At 41.7% G+C, this 9262-nt stretch overlaps 1 pseudogene; it reads right to left on the reverse strand.

Annotated features, from left to right (window-relative positions):
* Nucleotides 1–7956: 7956 nt before the first annotated feature.
* Nucleotides 7957–9262, reverse strand: part of LOC130862743 (non-receptor tyrosine-protein kinase TNK1-like) — a 255660-nt pseudogene continuing 254354 nt past the window's right edge.

Below are 9262 nucleotides of genomic sequence, written 5' to 3' on the forward strand. Positions count from 1 at the left end.
AAAGAAGCATTGCTACAGCTTAAATTGCATATTAACCCACAAACACTGATAGTGAGTAAATACTTCAATATCACCAATGGACAGGTCATCCAAACAAAAAAGTAAACAGAGAAACATTGAAGATAACAGACCCAACAAACCAATGGATCTAAGAGATATTTATGGAACACTACACCAAACACAAAAGAATATACTTTTTAATAAGCATTCATGTATCTTTCTCCAAAGTGGATCACAATCATGGACACAAAGCAAATCTCAGCAGATTGAAGCAAATTGAAATCACCCTATCACACCACCATGGATTAAACCTGGATATCAAAAATAAGGGAAAGAACAAAAAGCTTTAAAAATCATGGAAACTTAGCAACTCTGTAATGAATGAAAAATGGGTCAAAGCAGAAATAATTGAAATATATTAAAACTTTGTAGAACACAATGAAATGAATGTGCAGCATACACAAACTTATAGGACACAGTAAAGTGGTGCTGAGAGGAAAGTACACAGTACTGTGTGCGTGCCTACACTTGGGAAAATCTCATAACTGAACAGCACACCAGAAAGCTCTGGAACAAAAAGAAGACTACAAGAAATTGTAAACTGGGGCCTGGAATCAATGAAACATATACAAAGTGAACAATACAAAAAGAATCAATGAAACAAAGAATTTATTCTTTGAGAAAATCAACAAGATAGCTAGACACAAACTTACCCAAACTGACTAAATGATGGAGAGAAAATATTTGCATGAACAAAATGAGAAGCAAAAAGGAGGACATAACACTAGATATCAAAGAAATCCAGAGAATCATCAGGAGACATGCTTTAGGAACATGTGTGCCAAGAAATCAGAAAAATCAGAAGGAAAGATAGTTTGTTGATAAGTACCACTTATCAAAGTTAAATAAAGATCAGATAAACAATTTAAACAGACCTCTAACCCCTAGTAAAATCGTAGCAGACATCAGAAGTCTCCCAACCAGAGAAAATCAGGGCAGACAGTTTCAGTGCAGAATTACATCAGACTTTAAAGAATTAACGCCAATGGTCCTTAAATTATTCCACAAAATAGAAACAAAAGGAACATTGTCAAATTTATTTCATGAGGCCATAATTACCCTGATACACAGATCCCACAATGATTATGGATGTCGGCATTTAGAGAGAAAGAAAAACATATTTTACACCAGGCATAGAAAACTATAGCAGTAAAATTACAAGACTGGTGATTTCTTGATATGAATTGCGGGAAGCCCTCCCTATAGCGTATTCCTCAAAGAATAGTCACGAATAGACAATTAGTAAAGAAACAAGCTTCTCCAAATACTGAGTTAAACTTATTCAGTTAACACAATCCCAGAGAACCTAGACAACAATAGGTTGTCTAGGATCCTAAGAGCAGGATACATGGATCTAATCTACATGGGAAGTAGAAAAAGACAAGATCTCCTGAGTAAAATGGGAGCATGGGGACCATGGGAAAGGGTTGAATGGGAGGGGAAATAAAGGAAGGGGAGCAGAGAAAAATGTATAGCTCAATAAAATCAATCAATAAAAAAAATAAGAAAAATTGTTCAGTTAAATCAAAACCTGTCTAGGATAAGGCAGATAGGCTGTTCACATCTGGGGAAGATACTAATAAACTCTTTGGATCTAACTCTGGTCCCTGTCTGACATGTAGTATAAAGGATGATCGTGATTAGCTTTCACTGCTCATCATGAACAGAACAATGGGAAAGATCCCTCCCACAATAGTTATGCACCCTGAAGTGCATCTCTTAGTGGGAGAGAAGCAGAGCAGGAGCAGGACAACAGTTTTGTGAGAGTATTATCTGACTTGGATAAATTTATGTGGTTACATGTATAAATTACGGTCTCACTAACTCTTTCCTCATACTGATGCTCTGCACAAAAAAGACACCAACAATTCCTGTATATTTCATTCAAATGATTTAATCATTTTATTAGGCATAAAAAATAAAAATGATTAAATATTGCACCTTGGGGTTGTAACATAATAGTATTTTAGAGATGGTATCTGATTAATGTTATGCATACACAATACAGTGTGTTTATTGTTAAAAGCTAAAAGAAATATCTGTTTTTTATAAAAAGTCAACTTGTTACTGTGTGACTATAAGGAACCAATATTGTGTAATAGGGTTTTTTCCTTATTTTTACCAAGATAACAGTTACTAAAATGAAAAACACCAATATGTTTTAGATAGTATCTTTTCAGATCTGAAATTTTTCTTAAGTGATTCTGCCTTCAAAAATGCAGGCTTACTGCATTCAAAAAGACAAAGAATCAATTTAACTGCAATTTTCACGTGGTTTCCTTAACTCCCTATTTGAACTGTTTACATTTTTATTTTTATTTAGTGCTGAGACCACTTAGCATTTGTCATTTTCAAACTTTTATCTGGGACTGGAGAGATGGCTCAGCAGTTAAGAGCACAGCTTGTCTTAAAGAGAATCCAGGCCCAGTTTGCAGCCACCACACAGTGGCTCACAATCACCAGTTGCAAGCGTCCAACCCCATCTTCTGACCTCCACAGGCACCAAGCCCACATGTGGCGATGCATACACATGTGCAGAAAATACACAATCTTTAAAAGGTTTAGTCTTACCATTTCTGATCTGTACAGACGCAGATGGTTGAAATACAGATTTCTCCTGCTCCAGAGGTACAACTTCACTGTGGAATATTTTTAGAGTAATAATTAAAATTCACATGAAAACCATTTACCAAATGTTCTTAATTCTTTTTATTTGATTTCCTAATATATCTTACATTAGGCATTTACAAAAAAATTAATTTGTGCTTCAATGGTTAACTATGATTAGTGAATGGTTTCCTTACAACTTTTTCTCATGTCGAAGACAGGGAAATAATTTACACCCTGATTAAAACAACACATATACTAGTGTGTTTTTCAGTCTCCATAAGTTTGTGTATATTCCAGGCATTGCTAAGAAGAATGTATATTCTGAAGTATTTGGAGAGGATGTTCTATAGATGTCAATTAGGTCCATTTGATGGTATGTCATTTAACTCAGATTTCTCTGTCTTTGAGAAATAAATTATCTATCACAAGATTTAAAAAAAATATATAAAATTCTCTAAAATTGATGAATGCAAAAATGCTTGATCTTGGTATACAGTTAGCATCATATTCAAAAAGCAATCAATAGCTATTAGTACCTATATTAAAAACAATAAGAAACATCTCAAATAACTTAATGATGCACATTAGAGCCACAGAGAAACAGGAACAGAGCAGAGCCAAATTAGTAGGTAGAACTGAACATGAAGGCAGGAATTAATGAACACACACAAACACACACATACACACACAAGAAGGATTATGGAGGTTCTTCCACACACTTTGTTCTGAGGACTGAAGTAACTGAAAGCTTTGGGTTTATGTGTTCAATGCACTCAATGCTCCTAACTCATTCTTCTTCCCATAGCCCTAGAGCATTATGGTCCCTTCAGTATTAAGAAACATTTTAGGGGCCATGGAACTCTGAAACTCAGCTTGCTTCCATACTGAGGGGACCTAAGAGGTGAAAGAATAGACACAGGCCGGATGCCCTACTCTTTTCGACCCCGTGGGACAAAACCCAGGGGCCCTTCCCCAACTCTCTCGGCTTTTCTAGCCAGCCAGCAGTGAGTTTCCAGTGGCTAGGTTCCCCCCAAACCCAAATGCATCCACTGGACCTCCCAAGCTACTAACCACACCCCGCCTAAGAGCTGAGAGCTTGCTATAATACTGAGCAGATCAAGAGCATGCTACAATACCTGGAGGATTAAGAGAGAACATCAAGAGAGCAAACCAGCAGAGAAGACCAAGAGAGCAGAGGCATCAGAGGCTTTCTGAGAGACATTGACAGTACAGAGCAGACCAAGAAAAACCCCCAAATACCCAGGCAGCCACAGTAAGTGTTGGACCAAGAAGCAAAGACATTGCTGGCCTCCTTTGAAGGAAGAGATGGGTAGGTGCCAATGCAACAATTCCTCAACAATGTAAAATTCAACAAGGTAACACCAGAACCCAGCGGACACACAATAGGAAGACTTAACAGCCTAACCCAGAAGAAGTAGAAGAAAACGACTTTAATAAATAAATAAGTAAAAAAAAAAAAAAGAATTACTATAGCTAAATAGCAAAACCAACTTAAGCTCTCACACAAGAGCACCCATATTAACAAATAAATAAAAAGTAGGATATATTCAAAAAAAAAAAAACTTAACTTTATGAAAATGATGGTGGCCTTTAAAGAGGAAGTAAAAAAGACCCTTAAAGAAATGGAGGAGAAGACAAACAAAAAATTGAAAGAAATTAACAAATCCCTTAAAGAAACCCAAGAAACATTTTAGGCATTTCATTGAGTGTCATGTTCTCTCCCGATGGGTAGTTTGGTAGAACATGAAACCGATCTCTACCTCTAAGCACTGAAGAGGCAACACTCTCAGAGTCCCCATCTTTTAGTGCTTTAAAGCTGCTTTTGATTCACAGGTTTGTGATGAAACTGTCGCATGACTATTCTAATGCTCAGCAAACACTTCTGCATGGTGCCCAGTCTTTACAGAACACTGACTGGGGAGCAACACTGCCCCCTCAACTCCACTCCATCTGAACTACAGCTCACAGCTCCAGAGGGCAGGGCTTGAAGTTGGTAAGCTCTGGAAGAACCAATTCATTTTCCAACGTTCCACCTACCTTGATTTTCACCACTGTTGTGGATCTCTTTGCGAGAGCTGTTTACCTATGTGCAGAATCATGTCCATAAGCCCATTCTCAAGGAAACTTCAGCAAAGCCTGGGAGGGTCTTAAACCCGGCCTTGTAATTCACACCCTCGCCAGCAGATAACTTGACCCAGACATATTACTGACCTGAATTAATGACCTGAAAGCTAATATTTTAAATAAATGTGTATGATGTATGCAGTGCACTTGCATGCATGTGTGATTTCAAGTACATACATGCATTCCAGGGTGCAAGTGTGGCTGGGTCTCTTGTTTTGAAAACAAATGCTCAACTAACTATTCAGTAAACTTCTGGGGATTCTCTGTGTCTTTCCCATCTCACTGGAAGCTCCCAAGATGACAGATGCACACAAGACCATCAGGCCTCATGTGAATTCTGGGCATCCAAACTCCCATTATCACTCATGCATGGCGAGCACTTTACCTACTGAACCATCTCTGTAGCCATGGATTCATTACAGTCTTTCATACTATAACTGGGTGTAATCAGTAATTTCAAAATTGTGTGCTCTACAGGTAATTACTCAGCTTGTGATTAAAGAAGAAATAAGGATGACGATATTGACTTACACAGAGGAAAGCACAGTGCCAGTTTCCAAAGTTTATATTCTCCAGACACACAGTGTATTTTCAAACCCATACACTCTTACCTGATTGAAATTTTCCGTTTAGTTCTTCCCTTCAGTACTAAAGAGAAAGACAAAATGTGCTATAAACAACTGTAGAAAATATGACTATTAAATGCCAAGGCTAAAGTGTTTTTTACCCCATATACTTTGACACCAATTCTAGATAGTCTTCATGTGAATATTGATTTATATACAACAAATATATGAAGCACTCTCCATGTCCATTCCCTTTATATTTCAAAGGCCAAGAGAAGTTACTAGTTTTAATAAATTGTTGTACAAATACCTATAACCTGAATACTATCAGACAAAGAAGGTGGCATCTTAACCTGAATCAGTATTCCAAACCGACAAGTTACAGAGATACATTTTGTGGCTGATTTGAATTTTGTCTTTGTTCTAAGCGATGCTTACTGGATCTTCTTAGCATCCCCCACGACTCAGGAAGGGGATTTGGACCACTACCAAGTGGGATTGTGGCTCAGTGGTAAAGCTTAAGTAACTCATGTGGGAGCTCTCAGCCAGTCCTCATCACTATCAGTGCAAAGAATAATAAAATTCACAATAACATGATACAAGAACCTTACATATATCACCATAATACCAACTCTTAAGGGAAGAGGGTCATTTGGATTCACTACCTAGTGTGGTTGCCCATGGCAAGTTAGGTACAAAAACCTCTGTGATGACAGTTGCTCAAAGAACAAACTCTGCAGTGTTCCTTCCACTGTCACAGAGTCTTTCTAGACTCTGTAGAGATGCAGCTAATACTTTGGAATACAGAATGATGCCATTTGTCCAACTCTCCTCTTCATGCACAAAATTTTCTAAAGATTGTGCTTTGTAGTGTGTCAGCCATGTTTTATCAGACCCCGATGTCCTTAACAAATGCTAAAGGGAAAACCTTCTAAGGGCAGAGTTCATAGGAAGGATGCATGCCAGAATGTGCACAAACCCCTAGGTTCAATGCCCAGAACTTCAAAAGTCCAAAACCAAAAGGAAACAAAGAAAATAAGAACATATAGGGGCTGAATAGTCTTCCTCATAAAGTCTATCACACTTACTAAGACATGGCATTGTCATTCAACAATTGGAGATAATTAAAAATAACCTTTCCTTTCCATCTTTTTATAAAAAAACTACCTTTTCTCAATTTACATACAAGTCCCACTTCCCACTCCCTCCCCTCCTCCTGCTCCCTCCATCTCCCCCTTATTCCTATTCCTGCATGAACTCCTGCATCATAAGTAAGCCTTCCCACCTGGAGTCAGCAAAGTCTAGTACATTGCTGTGAGGTAGGATCAAGGCCCTCCCTACTATATCTAGGCTGAAGAAGCTATCCTCCCAAAAAAATGTCTTTTGATTTTTTGTTTGCTTGCTTGTTTTTTTGCTGAGAGTAAATTTCATTGTAGATCAAATTCAGTGGCATGAGATAAAGAGAGCCTGTGTTCCTGTGTTCACTTCTCAGGGTTAGTTATACACCCATATTGTTCTTTATCATCATGATCTGATTTTTTTTTTAAAGAAAAAGATTATCCTACATCCATGTTAACTTGCAATTTTAGCAGAGAGGCAAATTCTCATTGATGGGTCACTTAGAGAGCAGTCGGCAGGATGGCATCAAGGCACGCATTTCTCACACATGACAATTTACAGTTGCTGGAAATCAGCAGGAAGTGTAAAATAAAAATAAATAAATAAAATTTTAAAAATGGGTTATAAAACTCCAGTACAAGCTGTAGGGTAAATTCTGGTTAATTCCAGTGGCCCAACAGTCTGACCCAACCATACAACTGTCACCCACATTCACAGGGCTTAGTTTGGACCTATGCTGTTTCCCTCCCTGTCATGCCAGAGTTGATGAGCTCCCATTAGCTCAGGTAGCTGTTTCAGTTGGTGTCCTCAACATGGTCCTGACCGCTTTTCTCACTGTAAACAGTGCCTCCTTTTTGGTTTACTGCTCACCAAAACTGGAATAATCACACAGAAACTATATTAATTCCAACCGTGTTTGGCCTTTTTTATTCTGACTTTTTTTTTTTATCTATAGCATTTGTATTAAAGAAAAAAAAATACTTGAGTCCAAAAACTGAGTTTTCATCACCCATGGTGATTCCAGAGAAAAACCAAACCAAGTCAGTGTCTAAGACGGGTGTCCCACGGAGTCTAGTGAGGTAGCTAGTGACAGGTCTAACAGTTGGTCCGTGGTCCAGTACAGCTACTCGATCGTCGTCTGTCGTGAGCAGATGATTCCTTGGCAGCTCTGTTCTTTCAAGTCCTCTTCAAGTGGGAGTGTAGGCAGAGTGAACTAGATCCTTCTTGTCCAGTCAGAGCCCCCAGAGGCCAAGGAGCAGGGCACGGAGGAAACTCTCATCCGTGCCTGACCCGGCGCCCTGCACACGTCCTGTACCTCCTCCACGGCAAGGAAGCTCTCCCTGGGTGTGAAAGTCGGCCTCTGTCAAGACCTCGTGGTTTCTGTTCGGTCCCATAAGGTCAGGCTCTACGTGGGCCAGGTTCTCCATGCTGGTAGCCATCCCCAAGGATGTAGAGTTCAGGACCGGGCCAGGATGTAGCGGCTGGCTGCTGACAGGTCCCACTGATGATGCTCCAGGATGCGCCGACAGTCTGCTCTGGATCTGTTACTGAGGTGGAAGAGCTGGTCTACCTTGAGGTTCGGGATAGCAGACGCCACATCTCCCCCAGAGGTTCTCAGTGCCACTTGACACTGCTGGTGGGTGACTCCATGTACACTTAGCTCCACCTCTATAATCTTTCTCTGCCACTCGGGGTCTGACGACGGGCCTCCAGAAGGGACAGTGGCTTTGCTGGCTCCAGGTACTCCGGTGCGATGATTGTGTGATTTGGGCCGGGGAGGTCGTGATTTGTGAGGCTGGATGGGCTGAGAAGAGCTGGAGATAAAAGGTGGGCGTGGAGGCAGGTCCGGTGGGCGCGGAGGCAGGTCTGGGAGCCCCTGGGGCATAGCTCTAGTATGTCGAAGTTCCAGAGGGCTTGAACCACCTCCTGTGGGTCGGGGACCCAGGGACAGCACTGACTCCAGACTCTTGGATATTCCTTTCATCCTCTGCAGGGGCACCTTCCTTCTCTGGCCCCGTGCTGATGCTACATCCTGGAACTTTGTCTTCTCTCTGTCCCCGTCCATGCTTCCTCGGCATTTCTCTCCCCGGGCAAGGAAGGCCCTGAGGGCTGGATGGGTAACTGGCGAACCCCCCACGTCTGGCAGTATCACCGCTGACACCGGGAAGTTGCCCACTTTGAACGTGCGGCCCTTCTGACCCTTCCAGGTTGTGGTGTCCGGGCTGCCCTCGATGATAGTGATGGGGTCACCCGGCTCCATCCGCAAAGCACCTGGTTCTGTAACTTCCCTAACGCAACGTCCTTCAGAAAACCAAGCCTCTTGAAGCAGCCCTTCCAGGTTGGAAAAGCTAGGCCGGTCTGCAGGGTGAGGGGCCCAGCAACGCAAGGCGAGTGAGTAGAGGGCCCTGGAGCAGAGAGGAGGCCTTGGCAGCCTGGCTCGGTCCTTCTCCAGCCGGTGTAAGATGAGATATGGTGGAACACCCGCCCAGGGCTCCTCGCCTCCAGAAAACATTTCCCACAGTGTCACGCCAAACATCCACACATCGGGGGCAGAGCAGAAGGCTCCCTGAGGGAGGCTCTCTGGGGCACACCAGGCATAGGGGATGGGACGGGGTCCGCCCATCACGTAGCGACCTCGGGCGCCGCCCAGCGGTCTCACAAATCCAAAATCTGCCACCTTGATGGTACGCGGTGAGGCCAGGAGCAGGTTGCAGGTAGCGAGATCCAGGTGCACTAACCCACGGGACCCCAAGTACGTCATG

Source organism: Chionomys nivalis, chromosome 20 (genome assembly GCF_950005125.1).
Source record: "Chionomys nivalis chromosome 20, mChiNiv1.1, whole genome shotgun sequence".
Lineage (NCBI taxonomy): Eukaryota > Metazoa > Chordata > Mammalia > Rodentia > Cricetidae > Chionomys > Chionomys nivalis.